General features: G+C 41.4%; 1 protein-coding gene across 1 annotated transcript in view; it reads left to right on the top strand.

The window, feature by feature from the left end:
• The first annotated feature begins 268 nt into the window (after nt 1–268).
• Nucleotides 269–13,206, top strand: part of PLEKHA6 (pleckstrin homology domain containing A6) — a 129,816-nt gene continuing 116,878 nt past the window's right edge. Inside the window, 1 exon segment of the mRNA XM_032218571.1 lies at nt 269–554. The gene's annotated coding sequence lies outside the window, so the exon portion shown is untranslated.

The raw sequence follows: 13,206 nt of genomic DNA, 5'->3' as shown, positions 1-13,206 counted from the left end.
GTATTGTTTAATGTTAGATTTCTGTCCTTTGCCTGAGCATTCAATAAGCTTTCATCATATGGTTTCTATTAATCAGATAAAATTCCAGGTTTGTATTTGACGGAGCTAACTATTTACCTCTTGTGAATATATGAAGCATTCTTAGTTTGCAGTAGCACAGCTAGAGGGCTGCCTCCTATTATAATACTAAGGAAACACGGAGGGGTGGTGAGAGAGAGGCGAGTAAATGGGTGTGTATGTATTTATATATAACTGACCCAACCTGCAGTTTCAGATTTCAGATCTAGCTTATCACCCTGCCAGTTCCTTCCAGCCTTTGGATATTCCTCTGCCTCTTTGCTGACGGATCTGCTAGGGTGAAGAAAGGAGCTGTTACAGCTCTTTTTCTCTTTCCCTCTTTCTTCTTTCTTTTAAATTCTTTGGTGAAAGTTCCCAAACTGTCTTTTTCCAGTCTCCACCTTTGAGTCGCGTCAGTCGTGATAACAGGGATTTAACAACGACAACACAGATCTTGTACCCAAACTACGGAGGGATGCTGCTCACTTTACTTGAAGGTAAAACTAGATCTTCCAGTGAGTACTTATGCTAACCTGCTTTCTAGCTTTACAAACATTGTGATAATCATTTCTCTGGGTTGAGATACAGGACTGGAAGTTTTAGTGTGCTTCCAATTAATATTTAAAACAGACTTATCCAGGTTGATATAAAGTCTACAAGTTGTGAAGAGCATAAGAATGGAGGAAGACGACTCCAAATATTTTTGTGTAAGATTATGAGAAATTAAATTACAGATGTGTTAAATTTATGATGCATGTGCTGAGACTTGAATCTTAATACACACACACACAAGTGCACCCATTTCGTCTAGAATTTTCAATGTTATCTAGAGATAATATTGTTCCAAAATGGAATTTATGCTTAAGTTAGAAGTTAGTATCTGATTTCAAAGCCACAATTCTGTTTTTACTCATAGTATAAATACTATGTGCCTTGAATGATATAAATGTCAGTTGGTGCAAATATAAGATTATACATCATGGTTTTTCAACACCTGGAACTGATTCTATGCATTGCTTGTACAGTAACATGAAATGTGTATGTTGCTCTGTGTAGGTGTAGACAATCCCTATGCAACCCTTAGTTTGAGAGGGAGTGCCCACGATAGAGCTAAAACATCAGACATCAGAAAGAAAGAAAGAAAGAAAGAAAGAAGAAAGGAAGGAAGGAAGGAAGGAAGGAAGCAAGAAAGAGAAAGCAAGAAAGCATAAAATGAGGTTATTTTAAAGGAATGCATGTGCTATGATTACAGGTGGTCCTCAGGTTACAACAGCAATTGGGACCAGAATTTCTGTTTGTCAAGCAACTTGGCTATGTAGTGCAATGTCATGTGATCACTTAGCAATAGCAATCCTAGCAGTCCCTGTCATATCCCCAGGACCATGTGAGTCTTTAAATGAGAAGAGACGGGAGTCCCAAGCAAGCAGCCCAACAGTGATGGGCATCAGTGAGAGCTGCAGGCATCGGGGAAAGGGATATTGAAGGCAGGCAGAATGCAGGCAGGTGCATGAGTGCCAGAGGTGCTGCAGGACAGGTTCTCCAAAGTTCAGGCAGATACGCAAGTGTTGTAGAAGGCTAGAGGGATTCTGTAAACTGTGCTCCTATGCACAGGAAGGCATTGATGTGGGCAGAACACCACAGGCACGGGAATGCAGGTGGGCAAAAACACAGGGAAAACTGAAGCAACTTTCAACTTCCTGCTGGTTTCCCCACTGACTTTGCTTGTGGGAAGACAACAAGGAATATTGGATATTGTAATCATGTGATTATGATAATGTTGTAAGTTCTTGTTCAGTGCCATTGTAATTTTGAACAGTTGCTGAGAGCTACTAGTTATGTATGCATTTGTCTAATGACCCTGCTGCCCTCAGGAATAGCAATAGCAATAGCAGTTAGACTTATATACTGCTTCATAGGGTTTTCAGCCCTCTCTAAGCGATTTACAGAGTCAGCATATTGCCCCCAACAACAATTCGAGTCCTCATTTTACCCACCTCGGAAGGATGGAAGGCTGAGTCAACCCTGAGCCGGTGAGATTTGAACAGCCGAACTGCAGAACTGCAGTCAGCTGAAGTAGCCTGCAGTGCTGCATTTAACCACTGCGCCACCTCAGGAAGTTAGAGAATTTTAATTTCAATCAACTCCAAGTCTGAGGTGATGGAAGCTGCATGGCATTTTTGATGTGTGGGATACAAATTATTAATCACTGGCTAGAGAGAATCAGAATGAATTTTGGAAGGAACTTTTTTTGGGGGGGAGAATGAAGCCACCCCAGAACTTAAATGTCAGACTGCTACTGGCACGATCTCTCTCACTCTCCCTCCCTCTCCCTCCCTCCCTCTCTCTCTCTCCCTCTCCATCTCCCTCTCCCACTCTCCTTCTCCCTCCCTCCCTATATATATATCCCTCTCCATCCCTCTGTCTCTCTCCTTCTCTCCCCCCTCTCCCCCAATGTATCCAAATTATCAGCATGTAGAACTTGATAGAATACCAGAGTCTACTTGCAATAGTGCCATGCTGATCAGGAATAGGTCTCAAAGCTTGTTGCTATGTCCTATAGGTAAAGTTTGGTCTTTGGGAGACAATCTGTTTTATGGTCATATATTGTAGTCATGTAGATATACAAATTTACATTTTAATCTAAATATACTGTTTGTCACCTTTAGGGGGAAAAAATTAATGATTGCCTTATTTGATAATACATCCACCAGACCAAAGTTTAGTGAAAATGGTTCATTTTATGGTATCCTGAGGTTCTCCTATTTAATCACTTGGTTATCTATTATGGTTGCTTATTACATTAAAAATACTAATTCTATATATGGCAGCAGTGGTGTTGAATCCAAACTGGATTCAGCTATGGAATTAATTGGATTATTGTATCATTCTAGGCCAAATGTGGTTTGTTTGCTTTTGATTGGTGAATTGTGCAAACCCAGACATTGTGGCTTGTAAACTGCAGTTTATAGTTTAGCATATTGGCTAGTAATCAGCGGACTTAAATAAACATGGCTCAATGAAGCACATGAGTTCAGTACTTCATAGTAGTATTTTTTTTTGGGGGGGTGTAAAATTGAAGGTGATGTATTACATATGATCTAAAGAAAGATGGAGAATAAACCTAATGCATAAAATATAAAGATGGATAGATTCTGTGGGTGATGCCTTCCAAAATTGATTTGATTCTCTGTGGTCGTCTTCAAATTCTCTGTGTCTTACAATGCTTGCAATTCAATTGGTGATATGTGCAATCCATTAAAATAAATGTTATAATTAGTGATCCAGTTTCAGGTTTTCATTCTCTGAGAGTGAGGGCTCTCCTGCCCTTGTGGTAGTTTATATTTGGGGAAATACAATAGATGCAATCTAACAAACTGTAAAACAGGGATCACTTTGTACCTGTTCCTATCACCTGTTTATAAGGGGAAAAAACCTTAAGTAGAATAACCGGAAAGAGCTAGCCCTTCAATATTTCAAAAAATGTATGTACCTTATTTTTCTACAATTCTACACAAATTCTAAAATTCTATTATAATGAATTATTTTTCTATAAGGAAAGTCTTCAAACGTTGTCACTTAGAAAGTATTAATGTGGAAGATTTATACATCTAATCAGCTTGTTGCTGTATGTTCTATGACGAGTAGTGTTGATTTTCAGATAATCATATTTAGTCCCTGAATGTGGCCATGTGTTATATTTAAGACAGTATTTCAGATATCACTAATTCACAATCAGATCTACATCAAAGTTCAGAAAACTTTGCATAAGAATGGTTGCATCTTTGATTTTCATACTTAAATTCAGTACAAGTTCGCTCTCTCAAGTTTCAGTTGGCATAAAATGGTTGAATATGTGCATGCCAAATCTGATCAGAAATTTCTATAAAATCTTGTATAAATTGATGTACATATTTTAATCACAGTTCCTCAATAGAGGTTGGCAAGGGGTTCAGTTTTGTGTGAAGTATCCAATTTACGTAAATATAATTTGGAATGCATTTTAATAAGAAGACCGGTTATCTATAAAGACAGCAATTTTGATCCATGAGAAAATATCTTAAAGCCTCTGATGGATAATACATTGAAGACAATCCAATGCAAGATCCCACAGCATTGGACAATCTTTTGAGTTTTCTTCAAACATTTGAACTAATCCAAAGATAAAATGATCCTGAGAAATGGTACATGCTTTGTCATTATAACCATACCGTACCTTTCCATGCATATTTAATCATACCTCATTGCATTTGTTGTTCTCATACTAATGCAGAATTACTTTATAATGAGAATGCTATGTGAATTGACAGTTACTGAGAGCCTCTTAAAGATGCAGCTGCAGTGAGACTAAACTACCTTTACACCAGAATGTACTCCTGATTCTGTGGGCTTAATACTTCAAGTAAACTAAGTTGTATTTTTTTTTCAATCTATTGATGATAGAGCAATGGAATAATGAAAAAAATGAAAATGTCATAAAAGCATGTTCATTGTTGATGATACTTCCTTGGGGATTATTTTCCTATTGCTATTTTTCAGTTTAGAAGTAAACTTACATGAAATAAGCTATGTCTTTGCAGCTAAGGTTTCCAGACTGCTTTTTATAGGTATGTCAACACTCCAGGAATACTCCTCTTTTCCCATTCTAAATAAAAGCTAAAACTTTATTAATTGTGTAAAAGAAAACTGAATAACTCTTAGTTCCTCAACAACCGATAAATATAGTCTTCCAGGATTGGAAGTTTTGGCATGCATTTTCCTTTTTTAGGTTCGCATCTGTCCAGAACACTAAGAAATTAAGTGGAAAATAGATGTTATCTCACAAATCAACATGTACCTATTCTTTTTTCAAAACAACTATTTTTTTTAAAAAAAAACATAGAATCACCAGATACCTTGGCATTTGAAAAACTAAAAAGCTGTGTCTCTTCTATAGGACTTTGATTGACATTAATTTATCCAAGCAAAGCAATCCCTCTCATCTTATTTTAAATAAGTCTGGTTCAATTGCAATCACTTCCTTTGCTTTAATTGAGCTTGCAATTACATCTAATTTCCTTTCTGGAAAATGTTTTTTCTCTGATATGATTACTGATTTTGTAAGCTTCATTAGGCTCCAGCAGTGCCTTACTTTTACATTCATTGAATATTGAAAAATAAAGTATTTCAACAGAACCTGTTAATGCTTCACTGCTTGCCTGTCCTGATTGAATCATCAGTTTGCCCATTAAAAAGTATCAAAATCCTAGTAGCTGAAAACAACTTCTACAATACTGGCTTCAAAAATTGCATTTTTGTAGGGCGTGCCTATAATATAAACTGTAGGGCTTGGCACTTCTCTAAACTTTTTTTTATTGACTGAGAGTAGATTTGTGGCCGGATGTGATACACTTGTTCTGTAGCATCTGACTAATCCTTTAAGGTTATTTGTAATTTGCAACTTTGATCATAGTGGCAGTCGTCAGTAGAAGTCATTTATTACAATAATCTAGTTTTTTATATTTTATTACTTAGACTAAGTTGCTGGCATTCACTAGAAGAAAGATGCCCATGACTTTTACCCAATTTACCCTAGTTCCTCGTAGGATCCCTGCTCCGGAGCTTGTCGGGTGTGAGTCCTTATTGGTGAAGTTGGACCTTGGGGGTCAAGTGGGCTTCTTGTTAACATACCTGCCTCCCAACAGCGTTACAACAGCCCTCCCCTTGCTCCTCGAGTCAGTAGCTGAGCTGGCAGTTGAGTTCCCCAGGCTTATGGTGCTGGGGGATTTCAATTTGCCTTCTCTCGGCGGGTACTCTGATGGAGCACAGGAGTTCATGGCTTCCATGACAGCCATGGACTTGACCCAAGTAATTCAGGGCCCGACTCACTCAGCGGGTCACACGCTCGACCTCGTATTCCTCTCAGAGCAATGGAGTTGTGATCTTGGTTTGAGGGGTACTGAGATCTTGCCCCTGTCATGGTCGGACAACTTCCTACTGAGGCTTGATTTTCGGAAGCCAATCCCCCACTGTAGGGAGGAGGAACCGATTAGGTGGTTCCACCCCAGGCGCCTAATGGACCCTTCGGGTTTTCAGATGGCACTTAGTGTTATACCTGATACTCTCGTCCACAGTCCGGTGGAGACCTTGGTTGCTGCTTGGAACTCAGCGGCGGCGGAGGCTCTAAATCGGATTGCGCCTTTACGACCTCTCCGAGGTAGCGGATCCAGGAGAGCTCCTTGGTTTACTGAGGAACTCCAGGAGATGAAACGCCAAAGAGATGCCTAGAGCGCCGCTGGAGGGCCAGTAAGTCTGAGTCAGACCGAGCACTGATGAGAGCCTATATCAGAGCCTATCTCGTGGCAATACGGGCGTCAAAAGTGCACATATATTGCTGCTCTGATTGCGTCCACTGAATTGCGCCCAGCCGCCTTGTTTAGAATAACCCGCTCCCTCTTGAAAGGGAGGGATGCGGGTGACCTTTTAAAGGTAGAGCTGAGGAGTTTGTTCAGTTTCTAGAGGATAAAGTCCCTCGGATTCGGACAGACCTGGACTCCAATTGCTCAGAGCCAGCCGAGGTACCGGGGAGGGTCTTGAGCGGAATTTATGGATTGATTTTCAACTTGTCACGCCTGAGGAAGTGGACAAGGCCATGGGAGCGGTGAGTGCTTCCACTTGTGTACTGGACCTGTGCCCCTCCTGGCTGGTCGCGAACAGCAGGGAGGTAACACGTGGCTGGATCCAGACGATAGTTACTGCCTCTCTTCGGGAGGGATCTTTCCTGCCCCTTTTAAGGCGGCAGTGGTGAGACCCCTCCTGAAGGAGCCGTCTTTGGATCCAGCCATCTTAAGTAACTACCGTCCAGTTTCCAACCTCCCCTTCGTTGGGAAGGTTGTTGAGAAAGTGGTGGCCTTTCAGCTCTGGTAGTCCTTGGATGAAACCGATTATCTGGATTCCTTTCAGTCTGGATTCAGGCCTGGCTACAGCATGGAAACTGCTTTGGTTGCACTGATTGATGATCTCTGGAGATCCAGGGATGGGGGCCATGCCTCCATCCTAGTGCTCCTTGACCTCTCAGCGGCCTTCGATACCATCGACCATGGTATCCTTCTGCAGCAGTTGCGTGAGGTGGGAGTGGGAGGCACCGTTCTTTGGTGGTTCTCCTCCTACCTCTCTGACAGGTCACAGTCAGTGTTGGTCGGAGGGCAGAGGTCGACCCCTAGGCCCCTTAAGTATTGGGTGCCACAGGGTTTGGTCCTGTCCCCCCTCCTGTTTAACATCTACATGAAGCCACTGGGTGAGATCATTCGTCGGCACGGGATAAAATACCATCAATACGTGGACGATACACAACTGTATCTGTCCGCCCCGTGCCAACTCAGTGAAGCGGTTGAAGTGATGTGCCTGGAGGCTGTCAGGGTCTGGATGGGTGTGAACAAGCTTGCACTCAATCCCGACAAGCCCGAGGGGCTTGTGTTTTTCCCTCCCAAAGATTGGCCTTGTATTTCATCTCTCAGGCTGGGGGGTGAAATTATACGCCCCTCAGACAGGGTTCGCAATTTGGGAGTCCTCCTGGACCCACAGCTGACTTTAGAACATCATCTGTCGGCTGTGACCAGGGGGACATTTGCCCAGGTTCGCCTGGTGCACCAATTGCGTCCCTACCTGAACCGGGAGGCCCTCAGAACAGTCACTCACGCCCTTGTGACCTCAAGACTGGACTACTGTAATGTGCTCTATATGGGGCAGCCCTTGAAGAGCATTCGGAGACTTCAGCTTATCCAGAATGCAGCCGCGCGAGCGATTGTGGGTGCACCTTGGTTCACCCACGTTACACCTATCCCCCGCGAGCTGCACTGGCTGCCTGTTGGGCTCCGGACGCGCTTCAAGGTGCTAGTCGTTACTTTTAAAGCCCTACATGGTATTGGACCTGGGTACTTGAGAGACCGCCTCCTGCCAATTACCTCCCTACGACCAATTAGATCCCACAGATTAGGCCTCCTCCGAATACCATTCGCTAGCCAATGTCGACTGTCGACCCCTCGGGGGAGGGCCTTCTCTGTGGCTGCTCCGGCCCTCTGGAACGATCTCCCCATGGAGATTCGGACCCTCACCAACCTTCAGGCTTTCCACAAAGCTATCAAGACCTGGCTGTTCCGGCAGGCCTGGGCTGATGAGTTCCCAGCCCCACTTGAATTGTTGTGACCGTTGCGTTGTTTTTAATCTGTTTTTTGTATTTGTTTTTGTCTTTGTTTGTTGTTGTATTCCCCCTCCATCCCACGTTGTTTGTTAGCCGCCCTGAGTCCCTCGGGAATAGGGCAGCATACAAGTGTAATAAACATTGAACATTGAACAATTTCTTTTACCTGATGGAATTGCTTGGCTTTTTCCTTCTATAGAACAATGTTTCTCAACCTTGGCGACTTTATGTCCTGTGAACTTCAACTCCCTGTCTGGCTGGGAAATTCTGGGAGTTGAAGTCCACAGGACTTCAACGTCGCCAAGGTTGAGAAACACTCTTCTATAAAAACGACTTGATCGGGAAGGTACATTTCAAGATGTTAGAAGTTGAACTGCTGTTCCTTTGCAGACTTCAGTGCAACTTATGATCTGATTGATTCCAACCACAAAATGACACTGTGCCCCAGAACTCTCTAGATCAGCCTTTTCTAGCCTGTGTCTTCCAAAAGAGTGGATTTCAATTTCCAGACATCCCCAGGTAGCATGACCATTGCTGCCAAATCTAGAAGCTGAAATTGTCAAATCAGTAGGTTGCCAAATCTGAGGAAGCTATCCTAAGCATGTTTTCAACTTCTTATGATTTATTATAGATAGTCATACAACTGTCCAATTGACATGGGAGATAACAATAAAATAACCACAATTACCATAAAAAAACCCTCATGAAGCAAAATCCAAAGAAGCAAATTTTAAGGCTCACCCAGTACCTATTGCTTGGGAGAGGAGACTAATGGAGATTTGGTAAAGTTTGGTCATCTGAATCTTAAATATACAATTCCATAGATGATCCAGACAATGAATAATAGACCTTCTGATCTAGGAATGGGCATCATTGGCAGATAAGAGGAAGCTGTGCAAAGGCTCTTCTACCCATGACTGCTGGCTGTTTCTTGAGAATTTAGGAGGACACCCCTACACACACACCTTGCACATCAGTTCAATGTGGGGAATCCCTGCTCCAATGAGAGCCAAAGGTAGTAAGTGCCTGCACATTGTGTGTGTGTGTGTGTGTGTGTGTGTGTGTAGGACCAAAATCAGCTTGGTTTTACTTTCAGCTTGACCTGAATTGGTTCTGCTTCATCCAGACCCTTGCAACTTCTAGGCAGTGAGTGAGAAAGTCCTTGCTATGTGTTCACCTCTCTTGCCAAAAACTAAGAATAAAAAATGTGGGATAAACAAACAAAACTCTTCAGTTAATCTAAGTCTCGTCTGTTGTTTCTATTTAATGCAGCTTTCCACATTTTGATTCCTGAAACGGAAAAATAGGAGAGGCGAGGAGAGATTTTGTTTTCTACTTTGTTAAGGCCAGCTTAAATAACGTTGAGCTTCAGGTGTCACTGTAACTCAAATCAGTGCAAAAGCAATTCTCAGGAGTTTTCCATTGTGAGCAAGAGTTAACATTCTCCCTGCAGACAAAGTACTTAGTTCCCGGAGCGATGAAGAGAGAACTGCAATCATTGCTGTCTGGCGCCTGCAAGAGCAGTAAAACTCCCTTTGGGAAGGTGGCCTCCATACTGAGCCAGAGCAAACACTGCACCAGGCCTTTATCTCAAGTTGCTCTCAAGATAAGGAAACAGAGTAACAGTCACTTGCCTCACCCAGCTTTATGTGGGTGTTTTGAGCCCACTCTTGGCAGAAAGCTATGTGATTTGACTGGCTCAGTTTTGAACCATCACAACATCCATTAAAGCAACAGCAAACATACAGTTTTGAATTTAAAAAAAATCACAGGAGAGTTGTTGCTCGTGCCACCTCCAGCTTCTTTCCTCTTCCTGCTCTGTTATCATCAAGCACCTAGTGCTAAGAAGCAAATTTATCAACCCTGCTGGACTATCTTTGGGCAGCCCAAATGGACTGTTTGCTAAACACCCTCTTCCTGGTTCCATCCACTTGACACTAGCCACCCATCCATCCACTCCTTCATGTAGGTTCTGATGATGATAATCAGCTAAGAAATGCAGTGCCAGACAGGGAGTGGAGTGTGGTTGTTTTGCTTGTTTTGGCCACATCTGACCATGGGGATGTCTTTGAAGAGAATGATGCTCTAAGGATATCCAAAGGGCCACTAATGAAAACTGATGATTACAGTTATTCATACTAACAGTGACAAGAGTCTCCAAAGAAATGGCACAATAACTGCCAGGTAATGTCAGAAGCACCTGTTTTATTTGCACACAAGAAAGTTACTCATTTCTCTTTTTGACTTTTTGAGGTCTACCTGTCCAATTAATTAATTCCTGAACAACATTAACTAGTCACTTCTACATTGTAGGCTAGGCAGGTCTTAGTGTCAAAACATTTATCCATATCCAGTAACTATCCCATTGCATTAGTGGTGAATATTTGTAGCTCAGATTTAGGATGATGGCTTGTTCTCCAAGTTTGTGGGTTGGTTTCCGAATGTTTTGTTATCAGGCTAGTTAACATCTTCAGCGGAGTTTGAAACTCAGCTGAAGATGTTACCTAGCCTGGTAGTCCCAAAGATGCTTTTTTCAATAAGCAGCTGGATTTCCTGGTTTCTCTTTGAAGACATTTCGCTTCTTAGCCAAGAAGCTGGTAACGAAACATTTGGAAACAAACCCACAAGTTTGGAGAATGAACCTTTACCATCAACTATCCCATTGTAGGGGAGAGAGTGTTGTGAAAATGACTGCTCAGTAGGCATGTTACTCCTTTTATGTTTATTATAAGCTAGACACCATCTGTAGTTCCACAACATGATATCCCTACAACAGCCTTATGGGGTAGGTCAGTCTGTACAAAGTTATTGGTTTATGTTTATCTGATGAAGTTCATGGCTCAGTGGAGTTTTGCATCTTGGACTTTGCACCCTAGGCTACCAGGCTCACTGCTGCATATTAACTTAGCCATGGCTTCTTGGCTTAGGCTGTATTCTCCAACCTTCCGATTGCTTCCGCTACAACTCCATGATCTGCAGTTGGCAGTACTGTGAATTATGTGGGTTGTAATCTGATAAATAAAGAATTCAGGAAGCCTAGTTTTGGCATAATTGCCCTATCAAGTGTAAACACTTCCCTGGTAATCCTTCTTTTAAGATCCATGCCTCTAGATACAGAATATGCTGCCTGAATTATGTAGCAGACTTCTGGCATACTGTTATTAAAATCCTGTGATAATATAGTTCTGGTTCAGAAGATTACATTACCTACTATCCTAGTTTCCATTGCAGAAGCCACTGCTAATAGACAAAGTACTACTGGATACTTTCTAGAACAAGCCAATGAGCTTCCTACATATTTTCAGAGAGTTACAACTCCCTGGCTGAGTGGATATGCTGAGCTGTGCTGTGAAGTAGCAAGGAAAGAGTAAGGGAGTGGCCAGAATCTAATATATACTGTTGGGCATAAAGCACTAAAAGTACAGGATCATTCATACATTCATGGATGGCTGAAGAGGGATAAAGAAAAGAGGTTTGCATTCTAAACACACTTCATTGTTCCAGACCAAGATTTTTTGGAGACAGAACAAATTTTATTTTCTAATACTGTGTATCTTTTATCCAGACTAAGACTTTTCTAATATAGAATGCTGTTTTAGTTTTCTGAATCTTATTGCTGTTTTATGACTAAACAGAAATCTAGGCAAAAGCATAGAAAGACTATATTTATTTCCTCATGCTCTGTAGAGTGTAGCATGTGAATATGTGTGTATCTGTGTATGTGTGTAAACCTCCAAAAATGGAAACACCTGTTTTTTGTTTTTTGTTTGTAAATTATACATCTTCGAATTCTCAATAATTCAGGGCAGAATTTCATCAGAGAAAAGTCATATGTATTTTCAAACATTCTACAAATGAGAAAAATCAAAAAAGATTAAATTCTTTGTCAATACCAACAACCTCATAGCTTATATACTAACCCAGGGAGAGAAAGAACAGTGAAAATAGACATACTTTTCAGTGCTTTAAAAACAACAACTGCAGAATAATTTACTACTTAGGTGAATGGTTGTTTTAAAAAGTTAGTAGTTAGTTTGATTTTAGGAAAGCTTCCTCTAGTTGTGTTTTCTTAAATTCTTTTTGCATATACTCGGATATCCTGTGGGCAGAAGCAGAATGCTTACTAGGTGGTGGCATAAATTGGGGGCTTGTTGTGATGAATAAATCATTTTTTCTCATCTTCCCGTATTGCTAGGCAGGGGAAATTTTTAAATACAAACCTGATTGTGGTCAGTGGATCAGGAAGCTACATCCTGAATGTTGTGTGGTTGCCGTGAGAGATTGAGCAAACAAAAATGAAATTCAGTCCACACAAAATAAAGCCTTTTTTCTCAGTAGAGAATTCGGATTCAGAATAAACATTGTGATCTGTTTTAAAGCTCTAATATTTGCAGCTTAGGACCGTTCTTTATCCTATTTTTTTTCCAGACATTAGAAAGCCAAAATATATTTGACCAAATTTCAGTGTGGTATCCATAGTGTGTGTCTTCCTGGAAATATGAATTTGATTAACAGTCATAATCTAGGGCTATGAAATCTGCCCTGCCAATCAGAGGTGGGTTGCCAATTTTTTTACTACCAGTTCAGGTGTGCGTGCGACACTTCTGTACATGTGCAGAAGCATCCAGGCGGGTGGGTGGAGCTTCCCACCGATGCTATTACTGGTTCACCTGATCAGGGATGAACCAGCAGCAACCCATCTTAATAATATTTAAATGGCAACAAAAACATAAAGAGAAATCTAACTCTTTGCTACCTTATAATCGTTGTTTGGATTTTTGCAGTCTAAATCTGCTAGCGCTACTTTATCCAAATCAATATGTTGTAAATTGGAGTTTTTCCTGAAAATTTTCTAGGATCTTCAAATAACATAAAGTGTATTGGGGTACTGATTAGGAACCATAGGTGACTAATCTTGAATCCATCACACTGGTTTCCAATTCCAATTTCCAAGAAGGGCATCTTCCACAAGC

Source organism: Thamnophis elegans, chromosome 5, assembly GCF_009769535.1.
Source record: "Thamnophis elegans isolate rThaEle1 chromosome 5, rThaEle1.pri, whole genome shotgun sequence".
NCBI lineage: Eukaryota > Metazoa > Chordata > Lepidosauria > Squamata > Colubridae > Thamnophis > Thamnophis elegans.
The sequence above is the reverse complement of the archived record's forward strand: the minus strand, read 5'-3'. Positions and strand labels throughout refer to the sequence as shown.